The sequence below is a fragment of the Plectrocnemia conspersa genome, unplaced genomic scaffold (assembly GCF_051122295.1).
Source record: "Plectrocnemia conspersa isolate PC_06_02 unplaced genomic scaffold, ASM5112229v1 ptg000009l, whole genome shotgun sequence".
NCBI lineage: Eukaryota > Metazoa > Arthropoda > Insecta > Trichoptera > Polycentropodidae > Plectrocnemia > Plectrocnemia conspersa.
The window spans coordinates 16,934,532-16,956,042 of record NW_028277173.1 but is presented as its reverse complement, the minus strand read 5'-3'; the positions used below and the strand labels follow the sequence as shown (position 1 = coordinate 16,956,042).

Here is a 21,511-nt window from a genome sequence, read left to right as displayed (position 1 = left end):
CAGTCATCAAAGGTCATTGCATTTTTAGCACAATATGATTATTTTATGTCAAGTTATCTTTAGTTAGCTAATTAGCATCTTCAGAACCATTGCACATTAAAATGTACAATATGTTTTATTGATTGTTTTTGAAGCCATTTTCTATTTATTTTCACCGGGATATTTTGTACATCACATTGTACACCGTACTATTAAAAATAACAATCCATATTAATACAAAAATAATGTACATAATAAAAAAAGTAGCAAGAAAACAGTTTCTAGGAAAAAAAAAATTTTTTCATGACGAAAGAAGAAGAAAATTACCTAAAAATATTTTTCTACGTAAAATAAAAATTTATGTCTAAGAAGATTAAGATTGATACACTTCAAAAGTTTGATATTTTTTCTATAAATTTAGTACTTTATTGTTTTAGATTTGCATTGCTTTTAAAAATGATAAATCTACAAAAACAAGAACAAAAACTATACTGTTTACTGTATGTTGAATAAGGTTAACTTAAAATAAAAATAAAAAATATCATATTTCAGCAAACGAGCTTATGTATACATTCCTTTAATGAATCATTTTGGCGAAAATCAAGTTTAATCGAAAAAAATAATAATAATTTTGTAAAACAATATATAGGATTTTTTGTAGCAATTTTTATATTATTTTATATAAAAAATATTTATTCTAATAATACAATCAATAAGTTTTTAAGACCTGCAGGTTTATTAATTTTGTTGGGTAATTTAATTGTTGAATAAAAGGGCGGTTCAGTTGATGAATCAGACAATTCTATAACGTAAAATTTTTTACTGACGAATTTTGAAAATTTAAGATGTGCAGGCTTAAGAGATTATTTTAATTAATCTGTAATTTAATCAATGTAAATCAGATTATCGTACATATATTTGTGGTAAAACACAACACATCTATGTTTCATGATAATCGACTTTAGAGCTATTTAAAGTTTGATGCTAATAACTTATGTTACATTTTATGGTTCTATAAAATTGAAAGTTTGGGAAAGATCATGATTTGCGTGTTAGTTTTACTTTTTTTTCGTATAATGAATTACGTTTTTTTTTAATTTACCTAGCATAGTTTAACCAGAAAGAACATAAACTATTTATAATTTTATAATCTTTAAGGAATTTATTGCAAAATTAGAAACGAATGTATAGATGCTCCATAATATTGTTTTTTTTTTATTATTATAGTTATATAAATACCTTTGCATATTTAAAATATTTTTAAACTTTACTATTATTTACTTCAAAGTAAGTAAAACTATTAAAAACGCGCTACTTATTTTATATTTAATTAATAAAAAATCATACCGAAATATCCTTGTCGATTCCAAGAATGAAATATCTCAACGATGAAATCCTTAGTAGTTAAAATCCTGTAACAAAAAAAATAAAATATTTAATCAATGACTCATTTTATCCTTATTGGAAACGCATCATTGCAAAATTCCAATTGTGACTAAATTCCAATGCTACCTTCTAAGAAGAACACAGATTCATATTACAAGTTATTTATTCATGCGTATTTAAATCATAATGGTTCATTATAACATCGCATACGCAACGTTCGTGCTTCATAATAAATCATCGATTACTTCCACCGTATTAAACTTGCATTAAGGTCAAACTTTTGATATACTACTACCGAACGCATTACACAAGACTTTCACCGATTGCGATTAGTAATTTCGGCAACCACATAAAAAAAACTGTCGTTCGCAATGTTTCCGTTCCGTCTATTAACATTTCTATTCCCACGTCCCGTTTAGAACATTGTCAAAAATTGACGAAGTGCTTCTTTATATATATATATATTAGAACATCCATTCTACAAATATTCATCTGGATGCAGTCTCACGCTTTCACTTTTGAACGAGCACGTTTTAAACACACACACCGCACAAAAACGGAAACGCCAAAGCTCTAATTTCATACATAACAACCGCTCCGGTAGCCGGTTATCAGTCGTTTGGCTACCGGCAATACGCCGGGATTCGAACCACGCTTGTTAAACCCATACTAACCGCACATCGATTATTAATTTCTTATGCAAATACATAGTAGATCACGCACGTGATTATGTTAGATCGCGATCGACCATTACGATGTTTGTTTATAAACAAATTGCAAAAATATGTGCTTAGAAAATAACAAAAATATAATTTATAAAATATAAAATTAAAATTAAAATATATTAGTCTATCATAAAAATGGCTGCGCAAGAAACTGCAAATTTAAAATAAAAAAATGCAAAAAATAAATTATTTATTATATTAATGCGACAACCCACGAGCTATTTAGATTACTTTTTTATAACTAACTATTTTGATCAAAAAATGGCAAAGTGACCTCTTGCTATGACTCATTTCGGAAATATTTTGAATACATATTTTATTCGATTAGGATAGTTCGCAATATACATATATACATGTATACATCGATGAGTCACGGTATGTTTGAAATTTTGTTCTCGTATCTCGTAATTTTAACGCCTGTCGCATATATTTCATATAGCTATCCTGACGCGTACGTTGATATTCAATAGTACGTATACTAAATAATGTATGTCCTACGTATCTACAACAACACATTTGAACAAACGAGATGGTTTCTAATGAAGCACAAGCGTTAAAAATAAACATAAGCAAAGTGATATCAACGCTCAGTGAAGCGTCAAACCCGATCAAAACATTTTTATTTTCATATTATGATATCATAATTATTATATCGCACTCAAATAATATTTCGAATCCAAGGTTAATCACTATATAAACATGGTCGGTTTTTAAATGCACCGTTCAAAGGTTCTTGCGGACGATTTAATTGTGTGCGAAGGCGTATCAATTTAATCTGCACAACTCAATCAGCCGAGCCAATTCTCTAATGGCTTATCTTTATTGGAAAATGCGCATGAAAATATTTTTTGTTAATTATTAAGGCGAACGTTGATTATCTCCCAAGTCCCACGCGTGTTTTTACATATTTTTTTCAATCTTTCCGGTAAAAAAAGTATTGAAAAATATGTCTAACCGTTCAATTGGCCGTAACGAGAGTAATGATATTTCGCCATATTAAAACACGGATGTACTGTGTGTCATCAGAATAGCTGTAAACTTTAGGTGCAAATATAAAAAATGAGCGATTCCGGATGTTGAATGATCTCTAAAAGTAGGTTGACTAATAATAATTAAATACTACATGAAACTGCCTGTCTATGTATGCTCTAAATAATTTTACCGCAAATCAAATCCATTGTAAGTTTTTCTTAAAATTAAATTAAATAAACTCATACTTTTTTTTTAAATTAAAATTTAAAGTCAACCCATCTTGACAAATGATAGTCGAGCAACTTTGTAAAAGGATCCCATGTTTGTATCGATGCATTGTTATTTAAAATCCATCCAGTGGGCATATTTGTAAATGCCTGCGTTTACCGATGTTAGATAAGGTTCGTGTATCCACGAATAAATCTCAGCGCAGATAATCTCAAGAATGGACGGATCCACGAATGGATTCACTTGTGATTCTTGGCGCGTTCCGTTGACCCGTGTTACATACGCTCCGGCTCGGCCATCTCGACGGCCATTCATGAATTATTCAACAGGGTATTTAATTGAAAAACCATCTAGATGCCCACATGAGGACCCTAGCCACCATAGATCTGGATGTTTGCTTTCCAATTTGCTTTTTAAAACACACACAATATTATATAATAAACGCGTTTACACGATAACACCGAGCGCCGCTTGTAAACGACGCTGTTCAACAACCGACCATTGTGCCATATTTTCTTTAAATACTACAGCGATATAGGTGTGAGACAGTGGTTCTCAACTCTATCTACTCATTTTAGAATGTATGGACACATACAAATAATCATCGATTAAAGTTTAATCTCTTAAATTTAAATAGTGGTCAATTTTTTTTAATAAATAATATTTTTTTATGACGGCTAGAATACATATTAGACATCTTTAGTTAATACTTCTATATTATATATGCGGACATATAGAGCTTATGAAAATATTTATTTAAGAATTTAAGACAGAAAATTACTGTATTTGAAGTAACACGTTTGAGTTTTACTTCAAATGCAGTCATATTCCAAGAAAAATTTATTTTTATTATCGATATAGTTATCTTAGGTATATTTATATATATAATATAATCAAATACAGACAATAAAACTGAAACTAAGGTTTTTTATATTGGAGACATTTTTGACAAATAAAATAATTCGAATAGGGTTGCTATTTATTGAAAATACAACACAGTAATAATAAATAAAATAGTATTGGGTACAAAAAGATTTTATATTTAAAAAATAGTATTATTAGAATAGATGAAAAATAAAAGTGTCACATAAAAAACTATTATAGTTGTCTTAACACAAAATTTATGTCACTAAAATATTTTAAGAATCTAAAATATAACAGATATAATCTAGTTTATATCTTATCAGAAATAATGTTTTATATGCAAATATTTTTTACTCCCAAATCGATTTATGTTTGTATGTACAATAAATTTTACTAATAAAAGTCGAATTACTATACCAAGAAAAGAATTAATAATATTTAATAAAAATAATTACATTTCTTAACAAAAGATGTCTCTAAATAAAAAAATCCATTGAATATATAGTATAATATGTTTGAAAAAACGGTTTACTTAATTCATATGTTAGTGAAAACAATTTAATACAAATGTAACATAAAGAAAAAACTTATTAAATTATATAATTATATAAGTTCATAATACTTATTGAAATGTGTTTATGAACTAATATAGTAAATTTCGCATAACACTTAAAATAATGAAGTACATATACATAAATATTGTGAAAGGCAGTGTACATTATTTTTAATACTTACAAAGAGATCCAGAAAATACTGACATTCTTATTAAATGACGCACTTTTTATGTCAATGACTCAACTAATACGTTTTATATTAAATACCTTAAAAATGTATATTGTACAAATAATATATCAATTACTGGAAGTAATAGGAAAGATCAACTGAATTGTTTAATAAAAAATAACAATGAAACAGTTGAAGGTAAAAAGTTTATTTTATAAATTTCACAATAATAATTGGACATGGACTAAACATTGACTCTTTAGTCTATTAAGAAATATTCTATATACTATAATTATAGATTCGAATTATTTTGGTATAAAAATAAAATATCATTTATTTCTTAATAAAAAATGATTTTTTCAATAATTAAAATTCATTTTAATATTTACTAAAAACGATATTGCTATAAATTAAAAAAAAATAAAAAATTAGGCATGCTTTATTAAATGGTAATGGAATTAAATTATATGAAATGCTTTGCTATGTATATGAAACACAGTTTTGTCATTATGTTACTATTTTAATAGATAATGATAAAATGCATTGCTTAAAATTGGAGAGTATAGGTATAAGTGATATAGTTTTAAGATGGTTTAATAATTACTTATATAAAAGAAAACAAAAAGTTAAAATAAATAATGTATATTCTGAAGAGAAATTAGTGTCTAATGGAGTACCACAAGGGTCTAAATTGGGACCATTGTTATTTGTTTTGTATATTAATGAAATAGTTAATAACGTGAAAAAATGTAAAATTCATCTATTTGCGGATGACACATTAATGTATTGCATAGGTGATAACATTAAAGAAATTGTAAATAATTTAAATAATGAATTAAGTATATTAGAAATATGGTTAAAGAATAATGTACTTAAATTAAATGAGAATAAAACTAAATGTATGTTTATTAATTATAAAAATGTGTTAGATAATAGTACCAAAATAGTAATAAATAACTCTAGTATAGAAATAGTGGATAATATAAAATATTTAGGAGTAATTGTTGATACAAAATTAAATTTTAAAGAACATTGTAATTACATATTAAAAAAAAATAGTAGAAAAATAGGTTTATTATCTAGATTAAGAAATATATTAAGTATAAATACAAAAAAAAAAATTTACAATAGTATAATATTGCCCCATTTTAATTATTGTGCAACACTATTAAATATGTTAAATAAATTAGATAAACAAATGTTGCAAAAATTACAAAATAGGGCAATGAGAGTAATCTTAAATAAAAATAGATTAACTAATTGTAAAAGTATGATTGATAGATTAGAATGGTTGAATGTTCAAGAAATATTGAGTATGAATGTTTTAGTATTTATATATAAGTTAGAAAATAATATGTTACCAAAATATTTTAATAAGTATTTATTAAGAAATAAAGATGTACATAAATATAATACTAGAAATAGAGAAAATTTAAAGAAAATTAAGTATAAGAAAACGAGTACGGCTAGGGGAATTATGTACGGAGGTTTTGATTTATATAATAGTCTTCCAAGAGAAATCCGAAACAGCAAAAATATAACGGGTTTCATAAATGGAATAAAAAAACACCTTCGTACATATAGAAATAAATTATAATATTAAGACTTTATTATTGTATATTTTTATTTTTTCTTTCTGTTATGTATTTTTTATATATTTTTATATATGTTTACTAAATTTGTTAGATGTAAAGATTAGCTATTAAGCTAAATAAATTAATAAAATAAAATAATAATAATAACATTGAATTAAATAACACAATAAAATTTAATTTAAAATATATCGATACAAAGATCACATCTTTTGATTTTTATTGTAACTACTTGAAAAATAACCATGTAATTATGAAAAAATATTAGGTTTTCAATTAAATGATGCATAATAATATTATGTTATGCTACTAAATTAACTAAAAACATGTCAAGGATTAACTATACATATACTTAAATTATCAAAATATACATAGATATACAATACCGATTATTCAAGCTTGAAATATTTTTTTTTTAATATTTTTTTTAACGTAATAAGCGTATGTTGTAATATAATATATGTAACAAACGGTATGGTAAGATAAGGAAACTGTAATAAAAATTTTCCTGTTGATTATTATAACCAAATAGAGAGATTTACGAATATTGGGTGAAAACCAAAAGGGTTTCTGAAGTGAAATATTTTTTTAGAAAATAAAGGGTTGCCACTGAAACAGTATTATTAATAAATAATGCATATTCAAAACAAAGGACGGTGTTATAGTTGCTAAAATTTTACTGCCTAATATTACAAATTTATTTCAACCCGTAGAGCGATGTGCTTAACAGCTTTACCGTGCTGGTCTTCTCAAAACTCTTGCTAAGATAGATGATGGAAAAACACGAGGACATTGGATGATATATATTGAATAGCACAATCATGGCCAAAATTACACCTCTAAAGATTATTACAAATATGGAAATATATGTATTGGATTCTGACGAGACTGAGGCAAGTGATATATTTTAACTATGCAGATTAATGAAAAATATAAAATGATTTAAAAATGTCAATCATGAAACGTGTTGTTCACGATTCAAATGCTTTGGGTTTTTAATGCTTAAATGATACGGATATCGTTTCTATTGTCACTCAAACACAAGCAAAAGGAAGTGCTTGTTAGAATACAAGTGAATAAGATACTAACAATTACATTAGTCACAAGTCGGCATTGACTTCTGTTAAAACTTGACATCGACTAAAAGGGATTTGAATATTACGATATATAAACTCTTTTTAGAGTTTCTCAAATGCAAATGAGAATCACAGAATGTATTATAAATATATTATAAATATTTTAAAATAAAATAAAAAATAATAGTTGATAAATTATTTGTGTTTTTTTAATGATTTGTGATCTTCCTCTCTTGAGTAACAATCAAAAGTATACTGTATAATAAATCTTTTGCATGAGCAACTTTATTACGATTATATTTATTGCTTTGGAAAATTCCTAATATTTTTGTCTTGTTCGATAAAATTTATACTTCAACTTTTATATGTATATCATTATATCTATTATATAGTACAAAATCAAAACCTTGAAATTCTTTAATGGAATTGCTTTCGAAGGTGACATCTACCCACATGCGGATGTCTACATTCTCTTTGAGAAGCACTGGTGCAAATGCATACACAGCCGGTACGAAAACCGCCTATTCGCGATTTATACGTCAAACCGTTTCGATATTGAATACGACGTGTAGCTCATTGAAACCATTACCGGTGTGCACAACAATAACGATTAAAGCACGTTCTGTTCCCGATATACAATAAATTGCCGTCAAACGAGCAAATATTAAACGAACAACGTGATACGTGACGTGTTCGAAAATTGTCGCGCATCGTGCAAAGCAAAAGGATGGCGTGATCGGACAATGAGCCCGAGACTCCATTATATTTTTGTATATTAAAAAAAAAACCAGCCCTGCAAAAACTCGTTGCGAATGTGTGTGCGAAAAAAAATAGATTGGACCGAGACCGGTCAATACGTAATGATAAATCGAAACTCTGACAATGATTTTATTGAGACGGCAAAAGAAATTAAATCACGACTTGTATAACGCTGTCGCTGGGTCACGCTGTACTATATAAATATATATCTATGATATATCCTATACATATATACGTGTGATAATTTTCATGTTTAAGGTTAAAATTGCGCAGGATTAAAGCGATGATATAATTTGCGAGCCACGATCTATTTAGCGAAATTATCCGTGCATTAGCCTTGAGCTAACATGAAAATCGAGAAAACTTGATTGAGGATAATCAAGCATATACATGGTATATTGGTGAGAAGAAAAACGTTTAAGACACATAGGACGTGGTTTCATAAACGCTTACTAGATTCTTCAGTTATATTATTGTTTTACATAATCAAAAAGCTACGTTCAAATATTGATTTAGATTAACTAGCACATAGTATCAAGATAAGCCAACTATAGTAATTTTTCATTTTATCGGTTATCGACATATTAACTGAGAAACGTGTTGTGCGATTAACGACAAGTTGCCATCGGTGTGAACGAGTTTTGCAAAATTATTGATAAATTATTATGAAGATAGTTTTATAGCTGGTGGTGCGTTAAAAATGACCTAATCACCTATTCAATTGAAAATGTGTGTATATAATAATTTTTAATGACCACCTTCTACCGCTATAAAATTATTATGTGGATATACTTTCATTGCGTTCAAGTTCAATAACCATAATACAATTAATGTTATTGTTTAAATTAAAATTAGCAATGGATACGTATATGATATTAAACTAACTATAATATTTTAGATTACCTATTTACGCTTCAATAATTTTTTTATATCTTAAAGTTTAAATATACATTGATTTTTTATTTTATAGACTGAAATATTGTTTTATAAAAAATAATGGTTAAAATAATATGTTTAATAAATACATAGAAATATTTTTTTTATAAAGTATACTCTCCACGTTTATTATCTTACTTACATAAATAAAAAAAAATACTAGCTAATAAAAAGGTGTAACTATATATTTGTATTTTCAAGTCATTCAAGTTTTAGTTTTAGCAATTCAATACACTATTTAAAATATCACTCTTACTACATGAACAAACAGAAATTATAATTGTAACGTAAATATTTATAGATGTATTGTTTAAATATAAATTATTTTAATTTAGAACTAATATATACTGCTCATTAAAAATCATTTCACTACTAAAATAATATTATTTTTTAATCTTAGTAAACATTAATAATAAAACAATATATTAAGAAACCTAAAATCACTGCTCAATCTTGTAAAATGCCTTTTTCTTTAATTATGATTATTATTACATTTTTAATGACCATCAAAAAACCATATAAAAATCCATTATTTATTCATCAGTCTTTTATCTATCACGTCCTTGTATATATGTATCTTAATTGATACTCAATCTTCTTTTAATAGTATAAATACCTATTATATTGTATGATTTAACACTTTTTTGATCTAATTATCAAAACATTACCATTTATTGATCCTTTAAAAATAATAAAAGTCACTTTTTTTATAAAAATGATGCCAAATTGTGCATTATAAACTAGTCGCAGTATTGTCATCTTCTGCTAAAATATTCCATATAATTATCTATATTTATATCTTAAGTCTTCAGTATTGACTATAAAGAAAACTGATCATTTATATTTTAAATACGTTGAAAACTATTTCTTTCGTTGTTCTTTTAAAGTATATTATTGCTCAGACTTTCAAGAAATCATTATTTCCTGATCTTTCGTGACAAATTGTGCATCATAGACCAATCATAGTGTCGTTAGCTCATTCAAAGATTTATTTTTCTGGACAAATAGCATGGTTTTCGTATGACCCGTTTCACTGTCTATTTTCTTGTATTTACAAAATAGTGACAATATATTTTGCTAACGTGGATTATATACTGACATTGTATTATTATATACTGATATTGGATTATATAATTGACATTGACCTTCTACAAAAAGTTTCATGGGTTATTAGTAAATTAAATGTCAGATCTAATTTGATTTGAGTTATTTGAGTTCTTAGTCAGTTCGTATGATTCGGAAGTACTTCAAGGGACAAACCTTGGATCATGTTATTTTTGTTATTCATTAATGACATAAATAAGGTAGCTACAAACTCAAATTTTATTTTATATGCCGATGATTAAAAACTGTTTAAATTAATTTGACCTGTTAGGGACACTTTCCATCTACAGAGTGATTTAGATTTTCTATGAAAATGGGTTTCTATCAACCGTCTATCTATGACTGTCGAAAAATGCCATAATATGTAATTTTGCCTACGTCATTCATATTCCTATGAACTTCAATGAAAAATTTCCATTAAAAATATTGAAATTACTTTTGAGAGCAAATAGAGGTTTATTCTATGCGTAAACAACGTCTGAAAAAAATCTTCCGGGATCTTTAATTTGCAGATCTTTGCAGAAAATTGCGATTATTTATAGCTTGACCTCATCACCAAATCGATCCAAGCACCAAACTTTTCTGCCACTATGACGGTAGAAGAATACAGCCGCGATACAAATATGTCGCCGCGTGGGTGGACCCATTCCCATACTGGTTTTTAGCATGAGACGCTGACCGCGACCGCTGAGTACTGGGTCACCATCGGCTGAAACACAGTGCTCTCCAAACCAACTAAAAATTTTACCATTTCACTTTTCAACAGCGAAAGCGGGCCAAGCCGGTCGCGGTTTTCCTAGGGACGTCCGTTATCCGCGGATAAAGTTATGTGCAACATTCGGGTCGAAAAACAACATTCGACTCAGATAATAAATGGCACCGATTAGCGCTATCTGTGTTACACTGGAAAATAATGGGAAAAATACGATCAATATGAGATATCGATTTGAAGCAATGAACCATTTTCTAATATACGTTATTTGAAATGTATATTTTTAAACCAATGAATTCTGGGATTGATAACATATGGATAACTTAGAAACACCCTTTTATTTATTATATTTCGTGAGCCTAAAATGAGTATATTGATATCAATGTAATAGAAGTCTTGTGTCGCTTCATAAGAAAAGATCTGGATACTTGACATTGTTCATAAAGTTCATCGATCGTTCAACGCCTATAAAGTTGATTAAATGAGTTCATAAGCCTTCACTTTTTTTATTGTGTGTGTCACTTATTCCGCTTTTAATTCATGACACATTTTTATCAGCTCGTATCATTATATCAAGTCTTCTTTGGCACGGAAGAAACGATTCACTAGACAAACCTTACACTTAGCGAGATTAGAAATTTATATTTCAAACACTCATAATAGGCATAACGTTATTGCAACTAAGGCTTTATAAATTCTGTTACTTCACGCGGAAATGACAAGTATGCAATCGAGTAAATATAATTCGCTTATATTTTTAAAAGTATTTTAAATTTATACATTAAAATTGAAGATAATGAAGAGAATAATTGAGCGCAAAAATACAATAAGAAAATTCTGAATAAGGGAGCTACTGAATAAATTTAAAAAATCAATAGAGATCACATAAAAGTAATATTATATATATTAATCGATTTATTTTTTATATTTTTAAAATATATAAAATAAAATCATCTCTAAATCTTTTCGAACTGCTTAAAATGTCATTGTTATAAAATCACAACCTTTTTATAATATGCATAATTGATTATAACACCTGAAAATATATAGTTTTATAATATATAGTTTTATAATTAATATTACATTAATATTTTGGCATACTCAATTTGATTCCCATAATAATAATTTTAAGATTTGATTACAATTTTTTATATAAAAACACAAACACATAAAAAATATTCTCTTTTTATTAAATTATGGTTTACATATGCTTTAGTAAAGAGTAGATTGTAAGCACATGTGCTCTCTAAAACCAGACACCTTTTTTAACGCAGACGTCTGATCTGTTTAAGCTAAATCGAGAATTTGCCAGTAGTCGTCAATAATGCAAAAACTGAACTTATATTAAAAAAAAAATATTTTGATCGACTTTCTGTCCGCATGTTTTATGTATAGGATACTCAAGGAGTTATTTTCGAAAGATCTACAATAATCCCATTAAACATTTTACTACATTTCATTGCCAAATTACTATGCTACTGTTAATATTATAAACTGACAAGTAACATAGTACTAAGAAGAATATGAAATATTTTTTCAATTATTATTATTATTTGTATATTTATTGTGTGTTATTATAAAATCAACATTGAAATCTGTCTGCAACAATCGATTGACCTCTGAACGCCATTTCCGCATTAAACTTATATGGTGCGATTAAACGTGTTTCAATTAATCCGCGTATTAGATTTCATCATCGATATAATTATTCGGTTTATGTTGTGCGTTTAATTAATTTTATATGGGATGTAATTAAGAAAACCTACAAAATGCTGACTAAAAATATAAGTGCCATAAGATGCAAAAAATATATTTAAATATGATAATAAATACGTCAATATCATATAAGGCTTTGTAATATTGCCTTTACTAATTATTATGTTTAGTTTGGAATCCCGGATTGGTATTTCCTGTAATGGTCCATCGGCGCCGGCCATACGAGCATCGCAAGTGACATAGTCAGTAATTAGTTTGAGTCCGTTAGATTTCGCGAAGCAATTTCCTTTGACCGTTATGTGTTTTTTTTTATTTATATGTATATAATTTATAAATGTCAGTTCCTCATATAATTTTATTTTAATACAAATTACTATAATTTAAAATTTTGAATACTAATAAAAATTTCCTTGATATCAATGTTTGACATTTTTAATTTTATTAACAAGCAGAGGCTTATAAATAAAATGATAGTAATTAAATATTTCATACAAAGACTATAATTATAAAAAATGCTGAATTTTACAGAACAAAATCACAAATTTCGTAGTATTTTAAGAAGAGACTTGTTAACATATTAATCTAGTTACTTACAGTTAAAGAAGAGTAGAAGCTTTTTTTAATATAAAGATTGTTATTTTTAATAACGGTAATATTTTTCAATTAAAAATAGGTAGTATGCATTCTATAATTAAAAATAAATATTTTGTGTACAGAAAATTCCTATCGTTTTCCCCATATCCGTTCTAGCAAATTTCGTACACATGTTTTTCCTTTCATAAATCAAGATAGTCCAAGCATTATTCAATCAAATTATTTTGCAGGAATATCAACATTTTTTTTCATCAATAACATCGAATATTTCTGTAGCTTTATACACAAAGCAAATAACATGTCAAATATATTTATTGCTATCAAACATTTTAATTGGTTTACGTTTATAATTAACACATTCTCTATTTTATATAGCCCTAAGAAATTGATTGTTTTAACAATAACATATTTCATTCATATATAAACTAATTTGTGTGTTAAATAGTTAATATTAAAATCGCACTATAAAAATATGTTAATAATGACCAAAACAATCTATTTTATTCGGTGTTATATTAATATAATTTAGCGATTTATAAATTAAAATGTTTTTACTTCAAATTGTATTTAAATTATAATACAATGGAGTTAAATTGTTAAAAAATATATGTTTCGATACTGTCCATTGCAAGAATCAGATTTTATTTATTTATTTAATATAAATCTTCCATAGAAACATTTCAGTGTAAACAATATAAACTATTAAGTAAGTCACATCAAACTGATATCAAAGTAATTCAGAGGCATGAGCTATTACAACAGCTTAGAATTAATAAATGTCACTATTTAAGACCAAGCTCAATTTTATTTTAAATTATTCATTACTCAGATTAAGAAAATCTAGGAAAATCTGATCTGCGACAATTAATTAGATTTTTAATTATATAATATTCACTAATTCTGATCTTCTAGACTAGGTAAAAATTAAAAAACAATTTGGTTTATTAGATTTTTTCTGGTATTAGTCACTAACTAATACTACTGGTCAACTAAGATATATCTTAGAAAATGACTAATTCAAAATTAATAAAATAATTTTATGCTCTTGAATCGAGTTTTATATTGCATTAAAAAATAAGATCATAAATAGTTTATGCATATAAAAAACACATTGTTTGTTCTTATATCGAGCTTAAGATTTATGTGCGTGTATTTTGACACAACCTCGTTATTTTGATCTGATTAAACCCTGTGCGTTATCCGCATTACAGTTACATAACCGTTCTTATACGCCATCTACCTACTTCTGCTAATTAATATAGTGTCAAACGGCCTTTCGCTATGAAACACACAATTTCTTAACGGTCGAGATAGCCTCTGAGATATTGCCAAACGTACGAAATGTCCAAAATCAGTGTGGAATGTCATAATTTTGAAACGAGATCGCATATGGTCACGCATCGTGCACACATTTTGTAATGTGTTTGCGTTAAAAATATTCCCCGAAAAAAAAATAACAGACCATTGTTTGGACAATGAGGGTTATTGGCCGCGACTCTTTACACCTCGTGCGGTCATTTTTTGTCTATGAAATGAAAAATAACTACACTGTTAAACTTTGACTTAAGGTCGATTTCCCCGCGAAAGAAAGAGGGACGTGACACGGATTGTAGAAGACAGAGAACTCGATGCTCAATGGGGTGTAGTGTTATTTTCGCACGGACACGCCGGTCTGCGTAGAAAGAGAAATCTCACATTTTCGTCTCGGGTTTGTGTGTCGCGGTTAAAAATTTGACTGTCAATGACGCACAAATCTCGTTCTGTGGCGACGGGTATAATGATGAATAAAAAAACGACTTAATTTAGCGTACCCCTGACCGATTGCCCGTGAGCCGTAAAATGAAAGAAAGTTGTGTCTGATTTGGGATTAAGCGGCGCGTTGAAGATCCGACTCGAATTTCAATGTGACCTTGAATGCTTAATGTCATATAAAGCAACTACAAAATAAGTATTCTACATATTTATTTTTAAAGATCGGATTTAACTGTTATTTAACATCAATACAATACATATACTCATGTGCCACATAGTCTTATTTACTTACTTTTAAGTAAATTGCAAAAGAAATGTTATATTTATTATTTTGTCGGATCACCGGCAAAAATCAGCCAGGTATAACACCTTTATTGAAATATACGCATTGACCATAAGAGAAAACTTATCGCAATATGCGTTAAAAGCGCAATAAACTATTAGTTTTTATGATCTGCCGACAAGATCATTTGTACGTGACGATCAAAGATCTGAAAGTATCCCTAACGGCAGTTCAGTCTTAACAAATGCAATTGTTTTAGTACTGGAAAATCTCCACCCACTCAAACTATTACGGCTAAGTATTGTAAATGTTCTCAAATATAAATTAACAAATCCAATTACACCCCCAAAAAATCATAATTTATCACCCGTCGAGAGTGGGTCATTTAATTCCATTCAAAATTCGCTTTCGGTAGCACTTATATTCCGACAAGATCTTCATACTTATAACAAAAAAGTTCATCTGAACTTACAGCAAATGAAACTATCGGCATAGAAAACCGAGAAAGCAGCCGCTTCTCTCTTCGCGTCTACCCTAGTGCAGCTACGACATCCGAAATACAAGAGTTCGATCTAAAAATTTAGATCGAATACCGAATATTTCCTCTTATATCTAATATTTTTAAACATTTAAAAAGCAATAAAGTCAATAATAATCTGCAAAAAAATTTCAACACAAACTGAGCTGCGTCAAAAAACTACAATCTGTTCCTTTGAATAATGTTTATTGTGAAAGTGTTTTTGAAGGCAATGTTCCGCTCCTTTTATTTATTGTATGCAAAGAAAAGCTGAAGGAACTTACACCTGAAATACATCAGTACATACATCTCAAACAGCTGTAATTTAGTTCAGATTCATTATTTGAGGTCGATTTTTACTTTTTTTATAAATATATTCTTGCAATGATTTTTAACAGTCCTTCAAGGAAAACGGGCCGGGAATTTATCCCCTCCTCCCCTTTGACAAGCTTGGAAACAATCGATCGTAAGTTTAATAGTTCTGTAATGCAATATATGCAACCCGATATTCCATAACATTTTGTTTATTTTTTGTACTACAAATACAGGATACGGAGAGTACTGTTTGACGAGTTTCATATTATATACGTACTTTCCGTGTAAACATATAAAGCCGGGACCGCAGATCACGCCTCCGGTTCCATACGCAAACAACGAGAGCACAAAGTAAAACTCCTTTGTGTTTGCTGTGTGTGTTAATAAATGGCAGCTGTTGGTGGACCAACACAGGACTCGCTCGGTCTAGGGTTGTGGCAAAAGTAAACAGTCGATTAGCTGACATACACAAGAGAGAAGAGAGAGAGACTGACGCCACGTATCGGCTACCAGTTTTACACCGCCGCGCCGCTGGTTGGTAAGCTGGCTGGTCTCGGTGCACTCGAAGCATAACTGTTAAGTCTAGTTTTTCAAGAGATGCTTTTTTGCCTTACTTTTGGATTGCTTAACACCTCGGCCACACGTCTCATGAACGTGTGCAGGAGTCATGTTTTACACTCGCAATGGAAATAAGACCAAATTGACGGGCTAAGGTTTTTGTCTGGCAAACATCGCAAGAACGAAGATTAGCTCTTTGATATTTTCGAATACTCCGAAACGAATTGGAGAGATGTGATGTCTGCAAAAATCGCAAGTTGAAATTACACGTACTTGACAGCGCACTCAAAGCGTAAAATTTAATGATTTTTAAATGTCAAATTTTTAAATAAGTTGCACAATAAAGTGATTTATGTTTATTGTTAAATATAACTATATAGTCATATGAACATATGGCGTAGTTATGATACAGTTGTAAAATTAATTTAGCAGTATAAACGTTTATATATAGTATATCATAGTTTCGTATCAAATTACAAATTAATAAAGAATATACAATATAGAAAAAAGAGTACTCAAATTATATTATTAATAACATTTTTGATGCAATGAATTTGCTCTATTTTTGAGAGCTCTTCCAAGAAATATTAGAGCCTTCTGTCATCAATACAAGCGATCCCTTTGTATAAATTTGTATTGATGAAAAAACGCTATAATAAATCCCAGAAGTCAAAATTAAGTACATGTTATCAAGTATTGATTTTGGGTATTGGTATTGGGATCACGTATTGATCAATTGGCTTAAAAATATTTAATAGGATGGTGAAAAGTCAGTTTTCTATCGAATTTTATAGTGTTAGTGCAAATTTTTGTTCACACATGTCAAGTGTTATCCCAATACGTTTTACCAAGATTTTAGATAATCAACAACTAAAAATAAGTAGTGAGACACCAGACTGAAATCCAAGTATGCAAATCAGTTAAATCTATTTTATTATATATAAGCTATTATTACATCTTAAAATCAATAGATGCACAATATTATAATTATCCATTACGATATGCATTCAAGAGATTAGGAAAATTAAGAAAAATTTAACTTTCAGGTATTAGTCACCGACTTATACCACTGGTCAATCGTGTTGATCGAACCAATCACATTAGCTAAATTTCATTACTAATGCTCATATATATTATTAGCAATATCAAAAAGCAGCAAAAATGCTGTTCTATAAAACGCCTACCAAAAGACGTGAGACATATATAACTTGATATACTTATTCCCAGGCTCACTAAATTTTTCAAGTTTATATTTGTTAGATTCAATATACATAGTTTTAAATGTAGTATACAACATTACTTTTTTTTAAATGTAGAAGTGTTTCAATCAAATAAAAATAAACTTAAGTCAATTTAATGAAAAATAAGTTTATAAGTTAACTAAAAAATAAAAATTTTAACTTTGTATTTTTTTTTATTTATTTACAAGCACAATAGACAAATGGCTCAAGTCGCTGGATATTGACCTGAAAGACCTAGGTTCGAATCCCATATGAATGTTTTAAAAAATGTATTTTTTAAAACATGGATGATTGATATTATTGATTTCGATCCATCATCATAGAATAGGTATACCTACTTTTTTTTAACTCACGGATTAATATTGTGATTATTAACTAAAATCAAGCTAGATCGTACATATCAGGTATTGAAAATTCTCTATTAATGAACTATTTCAGCTCATAAAAAAATCTTATTTGTATTAAAAAAAAATCTATTTTAAATCGAACAAATTTTAAAATGAATTCAGATATATTTTGTAAAGACTGGTAAAGATATAAGCGTGCATTAAACATTAATTAAGTAAAAAAGAAGAAATAACTGCTAAGAATAAATTTAACCTCATTAGAATGAATTCAGATATATTTTGTAAAGACTGGTAAAGATATAAGCGTGCATTAAACATTAATTAAGTAAAAAAGAAGAAATAACTGCTAAGAATAAATTTAACCTCATTAGAATGCTACAATTAGAATAATCGTTACAGTTTTAATTACCAATGCCGTTTAAATTCCTCAACGGGATTCAAATCTATGTCATACGAGCTGTTTCATCATATTTCGTACCAAGGATATAACCACAAAAATCACAATGGTAAAAATTAAGATTACTAGAATCAATATCATTATTCTTTGAGGAATAGACAAATTTTATATGATTTTTTTTAATATTTTAGAGTTATATATTACTTCAAATGCAAGTAAAGTTATATTAAACTCAGACAAACTAGATAATTACATTTATTTTACTATTTATTCATAGATCATAATGATAGTTTCATTCTCTTACACACATACTTAAGTTAACATTAAATAAAGGATTGTTTTGTGATACAAGTGATACAATTTTTTTTATAGCGCTTATACGATTTATTTAGATAACGAATTGCTTGCAAAGTTATTTTTAAAACATTCTGATAATACATATAACATAAAAGTGCAGTATGTAAATTACAAAATTATGATGCTTGGGGTCAACGAAGCCATTAAACAAATTCAAGTTTAATTCCATGCAACCACCATCGGTGACTCACGGTTGTGCAACTGCAAATTTTTGCATATTCAAAATCCAGCGATTATGTTAAAGCGCTCGATTTGTATACGAAAGCGGTTCGTTGTTGCAGCTTAAACAACCTTAGTCAACATCAACCTTAATTCAGAGTCGAAAATCGTGAGCGACTGACCCACTTGGACACTTGACAGGACTTTGTCCGTTTCTATGAAACGCCTGTCATTCACGGCCTAATCGGATAAAGATCAATCCACGAATTCGTGATTTAAACGCATTTTTTACTAATACATAGACCAAACAGCTGCCTATCTTATAACAAAAGTCAACGTTTTCGAAATGTTTGTTCTGTACCTACAACGTACACGATGCACATTAACATGGCCGGTACACACCGTGTCTGAACAGTTATATCAGATGTGTTTCATCTCATTTGTTTACGAATGTAGAACGTACCACTGATACGTTAAATGTTTATAGAACGCGAGACCAGTTTCAGTGTTACATATCAAATTTAAAGTAACAGTACAACAAATTAAATGTTAAATAAGAGGCTATTAAACGGTGCGTTCTTTTTATCAGTAAAACACTTTAGAAGATGTACACAAGAGCGGCAGTATTATAAGAAGTCAGTGATCTCTATGTCGGGTTTATGAAGATTTTTTATTCTGTTACTCACGAACCGTCTGACAAGGTCGATTAGCAACGCTGTCAATCTTTCCTTTTAATTTGACATGTTTTATGGTGTAGCCGTTTTACCGTGCGATATATAAATAAATGTTTCAGAATGTTCATTTATTGCGTCGGGAGTGTGTTAATTGAGCATACCGTATAAATAATATTTTCTTTGAAAAAAAAGTTTTAATGGGTTTTCTTTCTTACTGCGCGTCGATGTCACTCGCATATAAATGGAGTCATAGCATATTAAATTTATAAAATAATAATCAAAATTGCTTAAAAATTATGTAAACTACTATACAAATCTACGATTTTTTTATCTGAAACATTTGATAACTCGTTTTTAAATTTAGTCATTTAACAAAATCGATAACAATAATATATGTACACGTTATAGACAAACCTTAACGACATTTACATTAAAGTAAGTACAGAAGAATGTTTCACTTCCATAAAAAAAACTTTTAATATTAATCTAATGCTCAAAGCTAATAATTGTCGTACTGATATAATTATACAATGAATCATAATCAGTTATTTAATTAATATATATTTTTACACGATTTTAAAGATGATAAACATATAATATTTTCTAATTAGTTTATCTTTAATATTTTTATTTTATGATACATGGTAAAAACCATTTAATGAAAACGAATTAATATGTACATATATTATATATATATATATATATTTGTTTTATAAGTCAAATATTTGTAATTAAAATTCTAAAGCGTAATTTAATAGTCAATAATTTTCACCAGCTTCATTATAAAAATGCCAACCATCTTCAAAAGAATGACATCATAAAAACGATGCAAAATTAATCAAGAGTATCGAGAACCTGTCCCTAGTTATTAAAGTATAAAATAAATATGACGGTGCAAATAAATATTATTTGCTGAACATAAACGAACAACTTAAACGCCTAGTCATACAATTTTGATGAGTTTGCCCAAAAATGTTATGAATTTAAAATAGAGCTTAAACAAAAACATGTGAAATACAACAGACTAGAATTGTCTATGCAGTAAAACTAAAATGGACAGGTCACGTTGCTGGAATGGACTTGGCGAGTACTAGAACTGGAGACTAGAGGCTAGATTATAAGGTTTACAGATATCGAAAGAATATATTAAAATCGCTTCCTATATTGTATAGTTAATCATATGCATTACAATGTCTGACCTCGATAAGAAGTCAAAATGAAATACGCCGCTTTGAAGAAAAAGTATATTTTAATAATATGTGCATTATTATTAGTGAAAATCTTTCTTAATTTGCATATGGCCCCAAATCCGAAATGTTCACTTTCATCCGTATTATGACAATCGACGGAATTTCAATACTTGAATATATTAATGCAAAAATTCTCGTGTGTTTGTTTTCTAATCTGGTGTTCATCATCGCTAGTGCGAAATTATCGCTTGCATTTTTTTTTTGCTTAAATAATAAGCGCCTTGAACCGAGCACGTATGCCCCATCATCCTCTTTTCAGTTTACGATCTGGCTGTATTGTAAAAAATATGTATGT

At 28.3% G+C, this 21,511-nt stretch overlaps 1 protein-coding gene across 3 annotated transcripts in view; it reads right to left on the bottom strand.

Annotated features, from left to right (window-relative positions):
• The window catches only part of sano (CABIT domain-containing protein serrano), a 199,921-nt gene that overhangs the window by 65,271 nt on the left and 113,139 nt on the right, over positions 1-21,511 (bottom strand). For all 3 annotated transcript variants that reach the window (XM_088192723.1, XM_088192725.1, XM_088192722.1), the window contains one exon: positions 1,327-1,391. The gene's annotated coding sequence lies outside the window, so the exon portion shown is untranslated. The remainder of the gene's footprint in view (positions 1-1,326; positions 1,392-21,511) is intronic.